This window comes from Artemia sp. Qi Xiang Cuo, chromosome 20 (genome assembly GCF_049724085.1).
Source record: "Artemia sp. Qi Xiang Cuo chromosome 20, ASM4972408v1, whole genome shotgun sequence".
Lineage (NCBI taxonomy): Eukaryota > Metazoa > Arthropoda > Branchiopoda > Anostraca > Artemiidae > Artemia > Artemia sp. Qi Xiang Cuo.
The window spans coordinates 35,501,201-35,519,464 of NC_142813.1; positions in this window are offsets into that span (position 1 = coordinate 35,501,201).

Sequence of the window (18,264 nt, forward strand, 5' to 3'; positions counted from 1 at the left end):
AATGAACGTCATCATAGTTTTATATTAGAGCTATGACGTGAATAGAGTGACGTCATAATTAGTATATAAGGAAAGTCAAAACTGAAAATTCTTTCATTCTTGATTAGAATAATGGTTAGATCAAAGCAGGCTATACGCAAGTTGAAGAAAGAGTACTACACAAACAACAGAGATAGTAACTTGAAAAGAAAAAAGCAAAGGTATTCAACCGACCAGGTGTATCGAGAAGTAATAATTGAGAGAGCAAAACAAAGGTATTCAACCGACCAGGCGTATCGAGAAGTAATAATTGAGAGAGCAAAAGAAAACAGCAAGATGTGTTATCACAATGATGAAGATTATAGACATGCAAAAATTGAGACAGCCAAACAAAAGATCAAGGAACGGTATGGTAATGATGAACATTACAGAGAAGCAAGAATTGAGCAGGCTAAACAAAAGATAAAGGATCGTTATAAAATTGATAAACATTATAGAGAAGAAAAAATTGATCTTGCTATACAAAATAGCAGTTACAGTTATCACAATTATGAAGATTATAGACATGCAAAAATTGAGACAGCCAAACAAAAGATCAAGGAACGGTATGGTAATGATGAACATTACAGAGAAGCAAGAATTGAGCAGGCTAGACAAAAGAGCAGGGAACGGTATGATAATGATGAAGATTACCGAAACAAACATAAGAAAAAAGTTGCTACCAGAATAATGGGTAGATACTGGGGTGACAAAAGCTATAATGAAAAAATTAAATTCTCTGCGAGGTTGTACCGAAGAACGCATAAGGACAAAGGGAAAAATTACATTCAGAAATACAAGAAGATGGCAAAAATGCAGGCTGATCTTCGTAAATTGAGAAACATTTTACGCATGTTTTACCAGGATCACGAAAAGTATTCAAAATTACAGATTAAAATTCTCTTTGAAAGAGCGGATGCTGTTGAAAAATCGGCTAGAAATTCCTTGGCAAAGCTTCATAGTAATATCCAAAAGAAATGTTGTCAGTTTAATGAATTTATGGTAAAGAACGACCCTTAACCCATGTTAATTGATCCGGGTTGCTGTTACATTAAACAACGGTCATTGAAATAACAAACCATTGCATACATTGGACTTAATTAGCTACTTGATTGTTTGAAGTTCGTCTCTTACTATTTCAAAGAAGAAAAAGCCGTAGGCTTTTCCTGTTTGTAATCCAGGTTGCAGCGGTAGCTAGCAACCTAGTAAGAGACGATCACGTCCAATGTTAAGAAATATAAAAACCCCTAGTTCCTAAGAAAAGAGTCAGATCAAAACAAATTATAATAAAGATCGAACTCTTCCCTATACTAACTTGCATACGCAACTTCACTATAGTTAAGATTACAGTATTTATATTATGCATCATTATCAATTATAAAAGGTTCAAATGTTCGAATATTATAGAGTTAAAAATTTTCCCACCCCGGGAATCGAACCCGAGCCTGTTAAATGAAAGTTATAATAAAGAACGTCCTCTTGCCTATACTAAATTTTATAGGCCACTTAACTATAGTATAGGTTAGTAAAGTTTACATAAAGGACTGATATAGTTCATTATGGTAAAGAAAAAATCCGGGTTGCAGCGGTAGCTAGCAACCTAGTAAGAGACGATCACGCCCCATAGTAAAAATTAAAGTAACCCATAACTCCTGAAAAATTATAATAAGGAATGAACTGTAGCCTGTAGTAACTAAAATATTAAAATAAGCAATCACATAAAAGCTCGATCTAGTTTATTAAAACTAGGGATTATATAAGATTTATTGATATCATGGTTGTAGATATAGATGAAACCTAGTAAAGAAAAAACCATGTCATAGGAATTATAATAAAGAGCAAACTCTTGCGTATAGTAATTACAATAGGGAACGAACTGTTACCCATAGTAACTGAAGTATCCGGGTTGCAGCGGTAGCTAGCAACCTAGTAAGAGACGATCACGTCCAATGTTAAGAAATATAAAAACCCCTAATTCCTAAAAATAGTCAGATCAAAATTACAGTAAGGATCATGCTAAAGATTGATCAATGATGTCATAATCGTAAGTTGTAGCAAGGTCGTCTCTTGCTATTCCATTAAGAAAAAACATATACTTTTTCCTGTTTGTAATCCGGGTTGCAGTGGTAGCTAGCAACATAGTAAGAGACGATCACGTCCAATGTTAAGAAATATAAAAATCCGTAACTCCTAAAAAATAGTCAAATCAAAACAAAAAGTACACCATTAGTAAACCCCTGTATAGGAAACTTTCTGTCATTTGACTTTAACAGCAAGGGAAAAATATTGGCTTGAAAATCAAAAAAATGGCAGCTACTACAGCATTCTGCCTAAACGGTATATTTTTTTCTTTCTTTCTTTTCCAAAGATAGCTTGGCACTGGAACATCGTAGAGAATTGTTGAATGGCTCATTTTAAAGGAAATTAATTGGGTTAAAAACCTTTTCTAACTAAATCAAATTATTTTTAAAATTACATTAAGGAACAAACTGTAGCCCATAGTAATGGAAGTAATAAAATTACATTAAAAGACAATCATTGGAATAATCAAGAAAAGTGGCAGCTACTACAGCATTCTGCCTAAACGGTATCTTTTTTTCTTTCTTTTTTCTTTTTATTCCGGGTTGCAGCGGTAGCTAGCAACCTAGTAAGAGTTATAATATAGAACGACCTCTTGCCTATATTAAGCTTTGTAGGCCACTTAACTGTAGTATAGGTTAGTAAAGTACAGGTTGCAGCGGTAGCTAGCACCATCATCTGGGTTGCAGCGGTAGCTAGCAACCTAGTAAGAGACGATCACGCCCCATAGTAGAAACTAATGTAACCAATAACTCCTGAAAAAAGATTCAGATAAAAAAAAAGTACACTTTTTGAACCGCCTTTTCCAAAACTTCTATATAGCAAACTTACTGTCCCTTGGCTTGAATAACAAGGAAAATATATTGGCTTGAAAATCAAGAAAATTGACTTTAACCACGATATTCTCCAGAAACAGCATTTTTTATCTTTCCGCTTTTTTTGAATCCTCAGCTAGCTGGACACTGGAAAATCATAGAGCTGTATAATGGCTCATTTCAAAGGAAATTGCTACATCTAGTTGCTTTTGTAATTAAAAATAAAATAGTACTTAAGTAGAATCAATTTTGTAAAAAAACTGCATTTTTGATGTAATTTCATACTGCAGTCTTTTCAAAGATATTTGAATTTTGAAGCAATCGAACAGTTCATGGCAATGAACTCATTAGTAATAATAACTACTTGTCTCAATAGTAACCGAAACTATAAAGAACGAAATTTTAATACCAACAGATGCATCAAAGCAAACAGTTCGTGATAACGAACTGTATCCAGGTTGCAGCGGTAGCTAACAACCTAGTAAGTCATGCCCCATAGTAAAAACTAAAGTAACCCATAACTCCTGAAAAAAGATTCAGATCAAAACAAAAAGTACACAATTAGAACCCTCTTGTCCAAAACTTTGATATAGCAAACTTACCGTCCTTTGGCTTGAATAACAAACAAAATATATTTCGCTTGAAAATCAAGAAAATTGACTTTAACCACGATATTCTCTACAAACGGCATCTTTTTTTCTTTCCGCTTTTTTTCCTCAGCTAGCTGGGCACTGAGCTAGTTGGGCTAGCTGACTCTCATCCAGTTGGCTCGATTTCAATGCTCGGTATGGGAAATATTATGATTTACACCCGATAAAATGGCGTAACGAGTCGCTTTAAGCGAAAGAAAAACCAAACTAATTTTTGGATTTTTAGGTATTTTTCTGGTATGAATTAAAAAATTAAAATTATTGCTCAGAAATTATAAATATTTTTGCAGTTTGCAGTTAAATAAAATTATTATATTTAAAATTTTCAGGAATTATTGTAATTATAATATTATATAATTACCACAGGAATTATAATATTTCAGGAACATAATACGAATGCAATAATAAGTATATCCCTTATCAAAATTTAGTATTTTCCGGGCTGCAGCGGTAGCTAGCAACCTAGTAAGAGACGATCACGTCCAATGTTAAGAAATATAAAAACCCATAGTTCCTAACAAAGGAGTCAGATCAAAACAAAAAGTACACCATTGGAACCGCCTTGTCCAAAACCCCTGTATAGAAAACTTTCTGTCCCTTGGCTTGAACAGCAAGGGAAATATATTGGCTTGAAAATCAAGAAAATTGACTTTAACCACGTTATTCTCCCCAAACGGGATATTTTTTTTTTTTTTTTTTTTTTTTTTTTTGTTTTACAAAGATAGCTTGGCACGGGAACATCGTCGAGGGTTGTTCAATTGCTCATTTTAAAGGAAATTAATTGGGTTAAAAATCTATAGTAACTAAAATAAATTATTTCTAAAAGAGAATAAATTTTTCCACCAAAAACTGCATTTTTGATGTCTTTTCACACTGCAGTCTTTCAAACATAATCGTATACCAGCGGTAAGATTTGAACCCACGCCTCCGAAGAGACTGGTGGCTAACACCTGTGTCTTGGACCATTCGGCCAGGCTGCCTCTCATAAATAAATATATATGTGAATTTGGGTTGCAGCAGTAGCTAGCAACCTAGTAAGAGACAATCAGTCCCATGCTAAGAAATATAACAAAACTCCTAAAAATAGAGTAAGTTATAATAAAGAGCGACCTCTTGCCAATACTAAATTTTATACGTCACTTAATTATAGTATAGGTTAGTAATTCCACGGATAGCTTGGCACTGGAACATCGTAGAGAGTTGTTCTATCGCTCATTTTAAAGGAAATTAATGGGGTTAAAAATCCGGGTTGCAGCGGTAGCTAGCAACCTAGTAAGAGACGATCACGTCCAATGTTAAGAAATATAAAAACCCATAGTTCCTAACAAAGGAGTCAGATCAAAAAAAGTACACCATTAGAACCGCCTTGTCCGAAACCCCTGTATAAGAAACTTTCTGTCCCTTGGCTTGAACAGCAAGGGAAATATATTGGCTTGAAAATCAAGAAAATTGACTTTAACCACGTTATTCTCCCCAAACGGGATATTTTTTTCTCTTTTCTTTTTTTTTCTTTTCCACAGATAGCTTGGCACTGGAACATCGTAGAGGGTTGTTCAATAGCTCATTTTAAAGGAAATTAATTGGGTTAAAAATCTATAGTAACTAAAATAAATTATTTCTAAAATTATAATAAAGAACGACCTCTTGCCTATACTAAATTTTGCACGCCACTTAATTGTAGTATAGGTTAGTAATTCAACAGATAGCATGGTACTGGAACATCGTAGAGAGTTGTTCAATGACTCATTTTAAATAAAATAAAGAACGACACCTAGCCCATGTTAACTGAAAGCTTTTTCTTACTCCTCAGCTAGCTGGGCACTGGAAAATAATAGAGAGCTGTATAATAGCTCATTTTAAAGGAAATTGCTACATCTAGTGCTTTTTGTAATTAAAAATAAAATAGTTTTTAAAGTAGAATCAATTTTGTCCAAAAACTTAATTTTTCATGTATTTTCATACTGCATTGTTTCCAAAGATGTTTGAATTTTGAAGTTACATTAAAAGACGATCATTGGGATAAAAAACCATTGCACATATTGGAATTAGTTAGCCCTTTGATTTTTTGAGGTTCGTCTCTTACTATTTCAAAGAAGAAAAAGCCGTAGGCTTTTTCCTGTTTGTTACTAGCTAGCTAGAAACCTAGTAAGAGAAGATCACGCCCCATAGTAAAATCCGGGTTGCGGCAGTAGTTAGCGACCTAGTAAGAGACGATCACGTCCAATATTAAGAGTTGCAGCGGTAGCTAGCAACCTAGTAAGAGACGATCACGTCCAATTTTAAGAAATATAAAAACCCACAGCTCCTAAAAAAGGAGTCAAATAAAAAAAAAGTATACCATTACAACCGCCTTGTCCGAAACCCCTGTATAGGAAACTTTCAGTCCCTTGGTTTGAACAGCAAGGGAAATAAATTGGCTTGAAAATCAAGAAAAGTGGCAGCTACTACAACATTCTGCCTAAACGGGATATTTTTTTTTTCTTTCTTCTTTTCCAGAGATAGCTTGGCACTGGAACATCGTAGAGAGTTGTTCAATAGCTCATTTTAAAGGAAATTAATTGGGTTACAAATCTATAGTAACTAAAATAAATTATTTCTAAAAGAGAATAAATTTTTCCATCAAAAACTGCATTTTGATGTCTGTACACACTGCAGTCTTTCAAATATCCGGGTTGCAGCGGTAGCTAGCAACCTAGTAAGAGACGATCACGTCCAATGTTAAGAAATATAAAAACCCATAGTTCTTAAAAAAAGAGTTAGATCAAAACAAAAAGTACACCATTAGAACCGCCTTGTCCGAAACCCCTGCATAGTAAAATTTCTGTCCCTTGGCTTGAACAGCAAGGGAAATATATTGGCTTGAAAATCAAGAAAAGTGGCAGCTACTACAACATTCTGCCTAAACGGGATATTTTTTTCTTTTTTTCTTTTTTTTCTTTTTTTGTATCCAGAGATAGCTTGGCACTGGAACATCGTAGAGGGTTGTTCAATAGCTCATTTTAAAGGAAATTAATTGGGTTAAAAATCTATAGTAACTAAAATAAATTATTTCTAAAAGAGAATAAATTTTTCCACCAAAAACTGCATTTTGATGTCTTTTCACACTGCAGTCTTTCAAATATAATCGTATACCAGCGGTAAGAATTGAATACAATAAAGATCAAACTCTTCCCTATACTAAATTTTACACGCCACTTAATTGTAGTATAGGTTAGTAATTCAACAGATAGCATGGTACTGGAACATCGTAGAGAGTTGTTCAATGGCTCATTTTAAATACAATAAAGAACGACACCTAGCCCATGTTAACTGAAAGCTTTTTCTTTCTCCTCAGCTAGCTGGGCACTCGAAAATCATAGAGAGCTGTATAATCCGGGTTGCAGCGGTAGCTAGCAACCTAGTATTATATTAAAGAACGACATCTAGCCAATGTTAACTGGAAAATAAATGGGGATTATGTAATTTTCATCGGTATCATAAACCTAATAAAGAACAAACCACGGGACATATTAGACTTACTTTGATACCTGAACCTTCGAAGTTTGTCTTTTATTATGTTACAATAATACAATAAAGAACGACACCTAGCCCTTGTTAACTGAAACATAAATAGGGCTTATGTAATTTCCATCAGTATCATGGCTGGAGAGATGGTTGATATAACACTAAAGGACGTCATTACATTAAAGGACTAAAAAAATATCCGGGTTGCAGCAGTAGCTAGCAACCTAGTAAGAGATGATCACGTCCAATGTTAAGAAAAATAAAAAACCCATAACTCCGAAAAAAAAGTCACATTGAACAAAAGTACACTATTAGAGCAGCCTTGTCCGAAACCCCTGTATAGAAAATTTTCAGTGCCTTGGCTCGAACAGCAAGGGAAATATATTGGCTTGAAAATCAAGAAAAGTGGTTACATTAAGGAACGAACTGTAGCCCATAGTATATGAAGTAATAAAAGGAATCATTATATAGATGATTATTTTAATTATATTCCTTAAGAAATCATCATTAGTAAAAATTTCCCATACGGAAATATAACTCAAGCCAACTGGGTGAGAGTTATCCCAACCTCTTGACCATATAGGATATATTAAAACATCCGATCAATGAAGTTTTTGCTAAAGAACAAATCATAAACCTAATTAGCTGCCTGATTATTTGTATAATAAAGAACGAATATAAAGTTGTAAAGATACAAAGGGATTAAATTTTCTCGTATTATATTATAATATATAACGCAAAAAGTGATCTGGGTTGCAGCGGTAGCTAGCAACCTAGTAAGAGACGATCACGTCCAATGTTAAGAAATATGAAAACCCATAGCTCCTAAAAAAGGAGTCAGATCAAAACAAAAAGTACACCATTAGAACCACCTTGTCCGAAACCCCTGTATAGGAAACTTTCTGTCATTTGGCTTGAACAGCAAGGGAAACATATTGGCTAGAAAACCAAGAAAATTGACTTTAACCACGTTATTCTCCACAAACGGCATATTTTTTTCTTTTTTTTATATAATAAAGAACGGGCTCTTGTCTATATCCGGGTTGCAGTGGTAGCTAGCAACCTAGTAAGAGACATTACAGTAAAGAACGAACTTCCAGCCCATAGTAACTAAAATAATATTATAATTAATATTAAAGATTGATCAATGATGTCATAATCGTAGGTTGTAGCCAGGTCGTCTCTTGCTATCCCAATTAAGAAAAGGCCATAGGCTTTTTCTTGTTTGTAATATCCGGGTTGCAGCGGTAGCTAGCAACCTAGTAAAAGACGATCACGTCCAATGTTAAGAAATATTAAACACATTTTATCCGGGTTGCAGCGGTAGCTAGCAACCTAGTAAGAGACGATCACGTACAATGTTCATCCGGGTTGCAGTGGTAGCTAGCAACCTAGTAAGAGACGATCACGTCCAATGTTAAGAAATATAAAAACCCATAGCTCCTAAAAAAGGAATAAAAACAAAAAGTACACCATTAGAACCGCCTCATCCGAAACCCCTGTATAGTAAACTTTCTGTCCCTTGCCTTGAACAGCAAGGGAAATATATTGGGTTAGAAATCAAGAAAAGTTGCAGCTACTACAACATTCTCCCCAAACGGGATATTTTTTTTTTTTTTTTTTTTTTTTTTCTTTTCCACAGATAGCTTGGCACTGGAACATCGTAGAGAGTTGTTCAATTGCTCATTTTAAAGGAAATTAATTGGGTTAAAAATCATTAGCAACTAAAATAAATTATTCCTAAAAGAGAATAGATTTTTCCACCAAAAACTGCATTTTTGATGTCTTTTTATGCTGCAGTCTTTTCAAAGATATTTGCTTTTGTACATAAATCATAATAGTATACCAGCGGTAAGATTTGGACCCACGCCTCCGAAGAGACTGGTTGCTAACACCAGCGCCTTGGACCACAAGACCAGGCTGCCTCTCATTACTATATATGTGAATCCGGGTTGCAGCAGTAGCTAGCAACCTATTAGGAGACGATCAGTCCAATGCTAAGAAATATAAAAACCCAGAACTCCTTAACATAAACTCAGATCCGGGTTGCAGCGGTAGCTAGCAATCTAGTAAGAGACGATCACGTCCAATGTTAAGAAATATAAAAACTCATAGTTCCTAACAAAGGAGTCAGATCAAAACAAAAAGTACACCATTAGAACAACCTTTTCCGAAACCCCTGTATAGTAAACTTTCTGTGTCTTGGCTTGAACAGCAAGGGAAATATATTGGTTTGAAAATCAAGAAAATTGACTTTAACCACGTTATTCTCCCCAAACGGGATATTTTTTTTTTCTTTTCTTTCTTTTCCACAGATAGCTTGACACTGGAACGTCGTAGAGGGTTGTTCAAGAGCTCATCCTCAAGGAAATTAATTGGGTTAAAAATCTATAGTAACTAAAATAAATTATTTCTAAAAGAGAATAAATTTTTCCACCAAAAACTGCATTTTTTGTGTCTTTTCACACTGCAGTCTTTCAAACATAATTGCATACCAGCGGTAAGATTTGAACCCACGCCCCCGAAGAGACTGGTGGCTAACACCAGTGCCTTGGACCACTCGGCCAGGCTGCCTCTCATAATTTGGGTTGCAACAGTAGCTAGCAACCTAGTAAGAGACGATCAGTCCAACGCTAAGAAATATAAAAACCCAAAACTCCTAAACATAGAGTCAGATCAAAGCAAAAGTACATCATTAGAACTACCTTGTCTGAAACCCTACTAGATAAATAATGAATGTCGTCATAGTTTTATATTAGACCTATGACGTGAATAGAAAAACACGACATTATGTTGTTGTTTCTGAAGACGTCATGAAATAATATCATAACGACATGACGTCATGAAATAAAATCATTAGGCCATGACGTCATAATTACTACTTAAGAACACAAAGATGTAAATGGTCTCATTCGTGAATTACATAATGGTTAGATCAAAGCAAGCTGCACGCAAGTTAAAAAAAAACAGAACTACACAGACAACAGAGATAGTATCTTGAAAAGAGAAAAGCAAAGGTATTCAACCGACCAGGCGTATCGACAAGTAAAAATTGAGAGAGCAAAACAAAACAGCAAGATGTGTTATCACAATCATCCGGGCTGCAGCGGTAGCTAGTTTCCTTGTAAGAGACGATCACGTCCAATGTTAAGAAATAAAAAAAACCATAGCTCCTAAAAAAGCAGTCAGATCAAAACAAAAAGTACACCCTTAGAACCACCTTGTCCGAGACCCCTGTATAGGAAACTTTCTGTCATTTGGCTTGAACAGCAAGGGAAATATATTGGCTTGAAAATCAAGAAAATTGACTTTAACCACGTTATTCTCCACAAATGGGATATATATTTTTTTTTGTTTCCAGAGATAGCTTGGCACTGGAACATCGTAGAGAATTGTTTTATAATAAAGAACGAACTCTTTCCTATACTAAATAAGCCTATACTAGTTCATGATATAGCAATGCTATCCGGTTTGCAGCGGTAGCTATCAACCTAGTAAGAGACGATCACGTCCAATGTTAAGAAATATGAAAACCCCTAACTCCTAAAACAGGAGTCAGATCAAAACCAAAATAACACCAATAGAACCGCCTTGTCCAAAACCCCTATAAAGGAAACTTACCGCCCTTTGGCTTGAAGAAAATTGACTGTAACCACGTTATTCTCCACAAACGGGATATTTTTTTCTTTCCGCTTTTTCTTCCTCCTCAGCTAGCTGGGCACTGGAAAATCATAGAGAGCTGTATAATAGCTCATTTTAAAGGAAATTGCTACATCTAGTCACTTTTGTAATTAAAAATAAAATACTTTTTAAAGTAGAATCAATTTTGTCAAAAAAATTACAATAAAGAACGATTATAATAAAGATCAAACTCTTCCCTATACTAACTTGCATACGCAACTTCACTATAGTTAAGATTACAGTATTTTTATTTTTACATTAAAAGACGATCACTTAAATAACAAACCATTCCATTCATTGTTACAGTAAAGAACAAACTTCCAGCCCATAGTAACTAAAATAAGATTATAATTTCATGTTAAAGATTGATCAATGATGTCATAGTCGTGGGTTGTAGCCATGTCGTCTCTAACTATTCCAATTAAGAAAACGCCTTAGGATTTTTCCTGTTTGTAATAGATTAGTATAATAAATCATCACCAAAACCATAGTTATTGGACCTTTGAACTATGTCTAACATAATGGTTATCTAAAAATTTTAATCTGACGACTTTGGGGGAAGGGGGCTAGCTGCCCCAAATTTAATTTTCATTTGATGTTACATTAAAAGACGATCATTGGAATAAAAAGTTATTGCATGCATTGGACTTAGTTAGCTACTTGATCGTTTGAGGTCCGTCTCTTACTATTTCAAAAAAGAAAAAGCCGTAGGCTTTTTCCTGTTTGTAATATTTTACTGTTTGTTATCAGGGTTACAGCGGTATTACATAAAGGATCCGGGTTGCAGCAGTAGCTAGCAACCTAGTAAGAGACGATCACGTCCAATGTTAAGAAATATAAAAACCCATAGTTCTTAAAAAAAAAGAGTCAGATCAAAACAAAAAGTACACCATTAGAACCGCCTTGTCCAAAACCCCTGTATAGTAAAATTTCTGTCCCTTGGCTTGAACAGCAAGGGAAATATATTGGCTTGAAAATCAAGAAAAGTGGCAGCTACTACAACATTCTTCCTAAACGGGATATTTTTTTGTTTTTTTTTTCTTTTTTTTTTATTTTTTTGTATCCAGAGAGAGCTTGGCACTGGAACATCGTAGAGGGTTGTTCAATAGCTCATTTTAAATGAAATTAATTGGGTAAAAAATCTATAGTAACTAAAATAAATTATTTCTAAAAGAGAATAAATTTTTCCACCAAAAACTGCATTTTGATGTCTTTTCACACTGCAGTCTTTCAAACATAATCGTATACCAGCGGTAAGAATTGAACCCACGCCTCTGAAGAGACTGGTGGCTAACACCAGTGCCTTGGACCACTCGGCCAGGCTGCCTCTCATAAATAAATATATATGTGAATTTGGGTTGCAGCAGTAGCTAGCAACCTAGTAAGAGACGATCAGTCCAATGCTAAGAAATATAAAAACCCAAAACTCCTAAAAATAGAGTCAGATCAAAACAAAAGTACATCATTAGAAATACCTTGTCTGAAACCCTACTAGATAAATAATGAACGTCATCATAGTTTTATATTAGAGCTATGACGTGAATAGAGTGACGTCATAATTAGTATATAATTATAATAAAGAACGAACTCTTCCCTATACTAACTTGCATACGCAACTTCACTATACTTAAGATTACAGTAATTATATTATACATCATTATAAATTATAAAAGGTTCAAATGTTCGAAGATACATGAAAATTCTAAAATTAGTTTTGCTTTTTGTCTCCTGGAAGAAAATTTTTTTCATCTCAGTTCAAATTTATTATTGTATCCTGGAACCAAACTTTTTTTGGTTTGTAACCCGTAAAGTACATATCTCCATATTATTGTCTCATAAATGCAATTATTTTAGTTTTCAGTCCAGAATCGTTATAATAAAGAACGACCTCTTGCCTATACTAAATTTTATACGCCACTTATTTATAGTATAGGTTAGTAATTCAACATCCGGGTTGCAGCGGTAGCTAGCAATCCGGGTTGCAGCGGTAGCTAGCAACCTAGTAAGAGACGATCACGTCCAATGTTAAGAAATATAAAAACCCATAGTTCTTAAAAAAAGAGTCAGATCAAAACAAAAAGTACACCATTAGAACCGCCTTGTCCGAAACCCCTGCATAGTAAAATTTCTGTCCCTTGGCTTGAACAGCAAGGGAAATATATTGGCTTGAAAATCAAGAAAAGTGGCAGCTACTACAACATTCTGCCTAAACGGGATATTTTTTTCTTTTTTTCTTTTTTTTTTCTTTTGTATCCAGAGATAGCTTGGCACTGGAACGTCGTAGAGGGTTGTTCAATAGCTCATTTTAAAGGAAATTAATTGAGTTAAAAATCTATAGTAACTAAAATAAATTATTTCTAAAAGAGAATAAATTTTTCCACCAAAAACTGCATTTTGATGTCTTTTCACACTGCAGTCTTTGAAACATAATTGTATACCAGCGGTAAGAATTGAACCCACGCCTCTGAAGAGACTGGTGGCTAACACCAGTGCCTTGGACCACTCGGCCAGGCTGCCTCTCATAAATAAATATATATGTGAATTTGGGTTGCAGCAGTAGCTAGCAACCTAGTAAGAGACGATCAGTCCAATGCTAAGAAATATAAAAACCCAAAACTCCTAAAAATAGAGTCAGATCAAAACAAAAGTACATCATTAGAAATACCTTGTCTGAAACCCTACTAGATAAATAATGAACGTCATCATAGTTTTATATTAGAGTTATGACGTGAATAGAGTGACGTCATAATTAGTATATAAGGAAAGTCAAAACTGAAAATTCTTTCATTCTTGATTAGAATAATGGTTAGATCAAAGCAGGCTATACGCAAGTTGAAGAAAGAGTACTACACAAACAACAGAGATAGTAACTTGAAAAGAAAAAAGCAAAGGTATTCAACCGACCAGGCGTATCGAGAAGTAATAATTGAGAGAGCAAAACAAAACAGCAAGATGTGTTATCACAATGATGAAGATTATAGACATGCAAAAATTGAGACAGCCAAACAAAAGATCAAGGAACGGTATGGTAATGATGAACATTACAGAGAAGCAAGAATTGAGCAGGCTAAACAAAAGATCAAGGAGCGTTATCACAATGATAAACTTTATAGAGAAGCAACAATTGAGCAGGCTAGACAAAAGAGCAGGGAACGTTATCACAATGATGAAGATTATAGACATGCAAAAATTGAGACAGCCAAACAAAAGATCAAGGAACGGTATGGTAATGATGAACATTACAGAGAAGCAAGAATTGAGCAGGCTAGACAAAAGAGCAGGGAACGGTATGATAATGATGAAGATTACCGAAACAAACATAAGAAAAAAGTTGCTACCAGAATAATGGGTAGATACTGGGGTGACAAAAGCTATAATGAAAAAATTAAATTCTCTGCGAGGTTGTACCGAAGAACGCATAAGGACAAACGGAAAAATTACATTCAGAAATACAAGAAGATGGCAAAAATGCAGGCTGATCTTCGTAAATTGAGAAACATTTTACGCATGTTTTACCAGGATCACGAAAAGTATTCAAAATTACAGATTAAAATTCTCTTTGAAAGAGCGGATGCTGTTGAAAAGTCGGCTAGAAATTCCTTGGCAAAGCTTCATAGTAGGCTAATATCCAAAAGAAATGTTGTCAGTTTAATGAAAAGTTTCCAAGGTATGGATTGGCAACTGCGGAACAGTTTACAGATGCAATGGAAAATGTTCGACAACACAGTGAATATACGGAGGCGTACTTCTTTGAAAATTCGTATATTAATTTTGGAAGGAGCAATTGCAGTTTATGTAGCAGCAATAAAAACATATATACAAGCATACCTATCAACAGCGAAGGAAAAGCAATGTTTTTCAATTATGGCGAAAACGAGCCTGTTAGGGTTATTAGTAAATGTGTTTGTAAGACTAATGATTTAGAACAAATTCCTGGAGCACCGACTCAAGAAAAAAGCATTTCTAACTGTGTTTTAAACAGTTCTTTTAGTTCTACTGAATATTTGGCAAAAAATTCTCTGTGTAGTAGAACAAACTGTCCTGAAAAGTACGAGACAACTATTGAAGAATGCTCTGAATCTAGATCTGACAAGGAAATTATGATGGCTGAAGTCACCTATAACAATCTGAGTAAACATTCAAAACCAAAAATTGGGCAGCAGGTTACTTGGCAATGTCACCCTGATATCTGCAAGCTCTATCCGACGGATATTGAATTATGTCAAATTCTTTTTGATATCCTTGAAAATAATATAGCATTAAAATTTTCAACTGACAAAGTGGTTAATTTCTACCTTGGCGGCTTGGATTATTGTGAAATCAATTACAGGGACACAAGAAAGCATGGGCATTCGTTATACTGTAGCCCAAATGAGGGATGTCAGAGCTATTTGCGTTCTCTAAGGGCACTAGCTCCACATTTTCCTGTCTTGAACTGTTTCATTAATAGCGTATATAAGGCAGTATCAAAATGTAAGATTATACAACATATTAATCTACTAAAAGTCGAGGGCTCGTACAAGGAACTAAGTCATTACATAGAAGAAGTGTCAAGCAGACTCTGTCGTAATAATAGTCAAGACTTCATTTACGGTGATAGCAAAATTAGAGTTTCTGTGGATGAAAATACAATAATAAAATTATTTGGTGAGAGCCTTGATAAGGTAGCTAACATTAGGGATGTTTACCCCACAATGCATTGTGACAGTTGTGAGCAGATAAAGACAAAATACCAATTGAAGAGTCTAAGATCCCTTTCAAATAAGAAAGGTTTTGATGTAATGATGGCCACGATTTTAGAACACCTACAACAGGACATACCCAAAGATGACAGAGAACAACTAATTCAATGTACAGGTTGGAAAGAGGATGTCATAGATACATTCTTTGTCTGTTTCCGAGTTGCAGCGGTAGCTAGCAACCTAGTAAGAGACGATCACGTCCAATGTTAAGAAATATAAAAACCCATAGTTCTTAAAAAAAAGAGTCAGATCAAAACAAAAAGTACACCATTAGAACCGCCTTGTCCGAAACCCCTGCATAGTAAAATTTCTGTCCCTTGGCTTGAACAGCAAGGGAAATATATTGGCTTTTATAATAAAGAACGAACTCTTGCCTATATTAACATGTATAGGCAACTTAACTATACTTAATAATTAGACTTATTTAGTCCGGGTTGCAGCAGTAGCTAGCAACCTAGTAAGAGACGATCACATCCAATGTTAAGAAATATAAAAACCCCTAACTCCTAAAAAAAGAGTCAGGTCAAAATTATAGTAAAGAACCAACTATAGCCTATAGTAATTGAACTACAATCCGGGTTGCAGCGGTAGCTAGCAACCTAGTAAGAGACGATCACGTCAAATGTTAAGGAATATAAAATCCGGGTTGCAGCGGTAGCTAGCAATCCGGGTTGCAGCGGTAGCTAGCAACCTAGTAAGAGACGATCACCTCCAATGTAAAGAAATATAAAACCCCTAACTCCTAAAAAAAGAGTCAGATCAAAACAAAAAGTATACCATTAGAACCACCTTGTCCGAAACCCCTATTAAGGAAACTTACCGCCCTTTGGCTTGAATAACAAAGAAAATATATTGGCTTGAAAATCAAGAAAATTGACTTTTACCACGTTATTCTCCACAAACGGGATATTTTTTTCTTTCCGCTTGATTTTTCTTCTCAGCTAGCTGGGCACTGGGAAATCATAGAGAGCTGTATAATAGCTCATTTTAAAGGAAATTGCAACATCTAGTCACTTTTGCAATTAAAAATAAAATACTTTTTAAAGTAGAATCAATTTTGTCAAAAAAATTGCATTTTTGATGTATTTTCATGCTGCAGTCTTTTCAAAGATATTTCAATTTTGAAGCAATCAAACAGTTCATGGTAATGAACTCTATAATAATAATAGCTACTTGTCTCAATAGTAACCGAAACTCCTGGAACCAAAATTTTCTTTTTTGGCTTAATCGCTAAAATTATTATGTAAACTGCAAAAATATCTATGATACCTAATCAGTAATAGTAATCTCTTAATTTAAACAACAAAAATACATGAAAATTTTATAATTAGTTTTACTTTTTGTCTCCTGGAAGAAAATTTTTTTTCATCTCAGTTCAAAGTTATTATATATCCTGGAACCAAACTTTTTTTGGTTTGTAACCCGTAAAGTACGTATCTCCATATTATTGTCTTATAATTGCAATTATTTTAGTTTTCAGTCCAGAATCGCTAAACTTATTATGTAAACTGCAAAAATATTTATGGTGTCTAACCAATAATACTAATTTTGTAATTCAAACAAGATAAATACCTGAAAATTTAAAAATTAGTTTTTTTTTATGCTAGGTTTTAGATACTCGAAACGGGGTATTGTGTACTTAATAATTTTAAACCTTGAAAAAATGTGGTCTCACGCGAGTGGAAAAAAGAAAGAATAACCAAAAAAACTATCAAAATAGAGCAATTCAAATTTCTACTAATAGAAAACTTTACTACACAAAAAATAAAGCTAACATCCTGAAATATAGGAAAAGTTTATTTAAAAGAGATAAAAATGCCACCGAACGCAATAAAGCTCGAGAACGCGTAAGGATTGCTACTAAGATGTCTTGTGATCCAGAATTAAAGAAAATGAAATATGACAGAGCAAAACAGAGGTATGTTACGGATCAGGGGTATCGAGAAGGGAAAATTGAGACAGCCAAACAAAAGAGCAAGGAACGGTATGATAACGATATAGATTACCGAAACAAACATAAGAAAAAAGTTGCTACCAGAATAATGGGTAGATACTGGGGTGAAAAAAGCTATAATGAAAAAATTAAATTCTCTGAGAGGTTGTACCGACGAACGCATAAGGACAAAGGGAAAAATTACATTCAGAAATATAAGAAGATGGCAAAAATGCAGGCTGATCTTTGTAAATTGAGAAACATTTTACGCATGTTTTATCGGGATCACGAAAAGTATTCAAAATTACAGATTAAAATTCTCTTTGAAATTATAGTAAAGAGCGAACTCGAGCCCAAAGGAAATGAACATTGTTTCTTGTTTAAATTTTAAACTGAAAAGATAGTGCTATAAATTCAATGTATTAAAACTTCTCCCTGAACCTTGATCTCCCGCGTAGCAAGTGGGTATGCTTACCAATGTACTATCGGAGACTCATGAAAACAAGTTACACATAAGACATGATAATAATTTCGTTAATCCGGGTTGACTGACTAACAGCCTAGTAAGAGAATAATCCATAACTTCTTAAAATAGAGTCAGATCAGAACAAGAAGTACCCTAGTAGAACCGCCTTGTACAATAGCCCTATATAGGAAACTTAACCGTCACTTGGCTTGAATAACAAGAAATATATATTGGTTTGAAAATCAAGAAAATCCGGGTTGCAGCGGTAGCTAGCAGCCTAGTAAGAGACGATCACATCCAATGTTAAGAAATATAAAAACCCATAGCTCCTAAAAAAGGAGTCAGATCAAAACAAAAAGTACACCATTAGAACCGC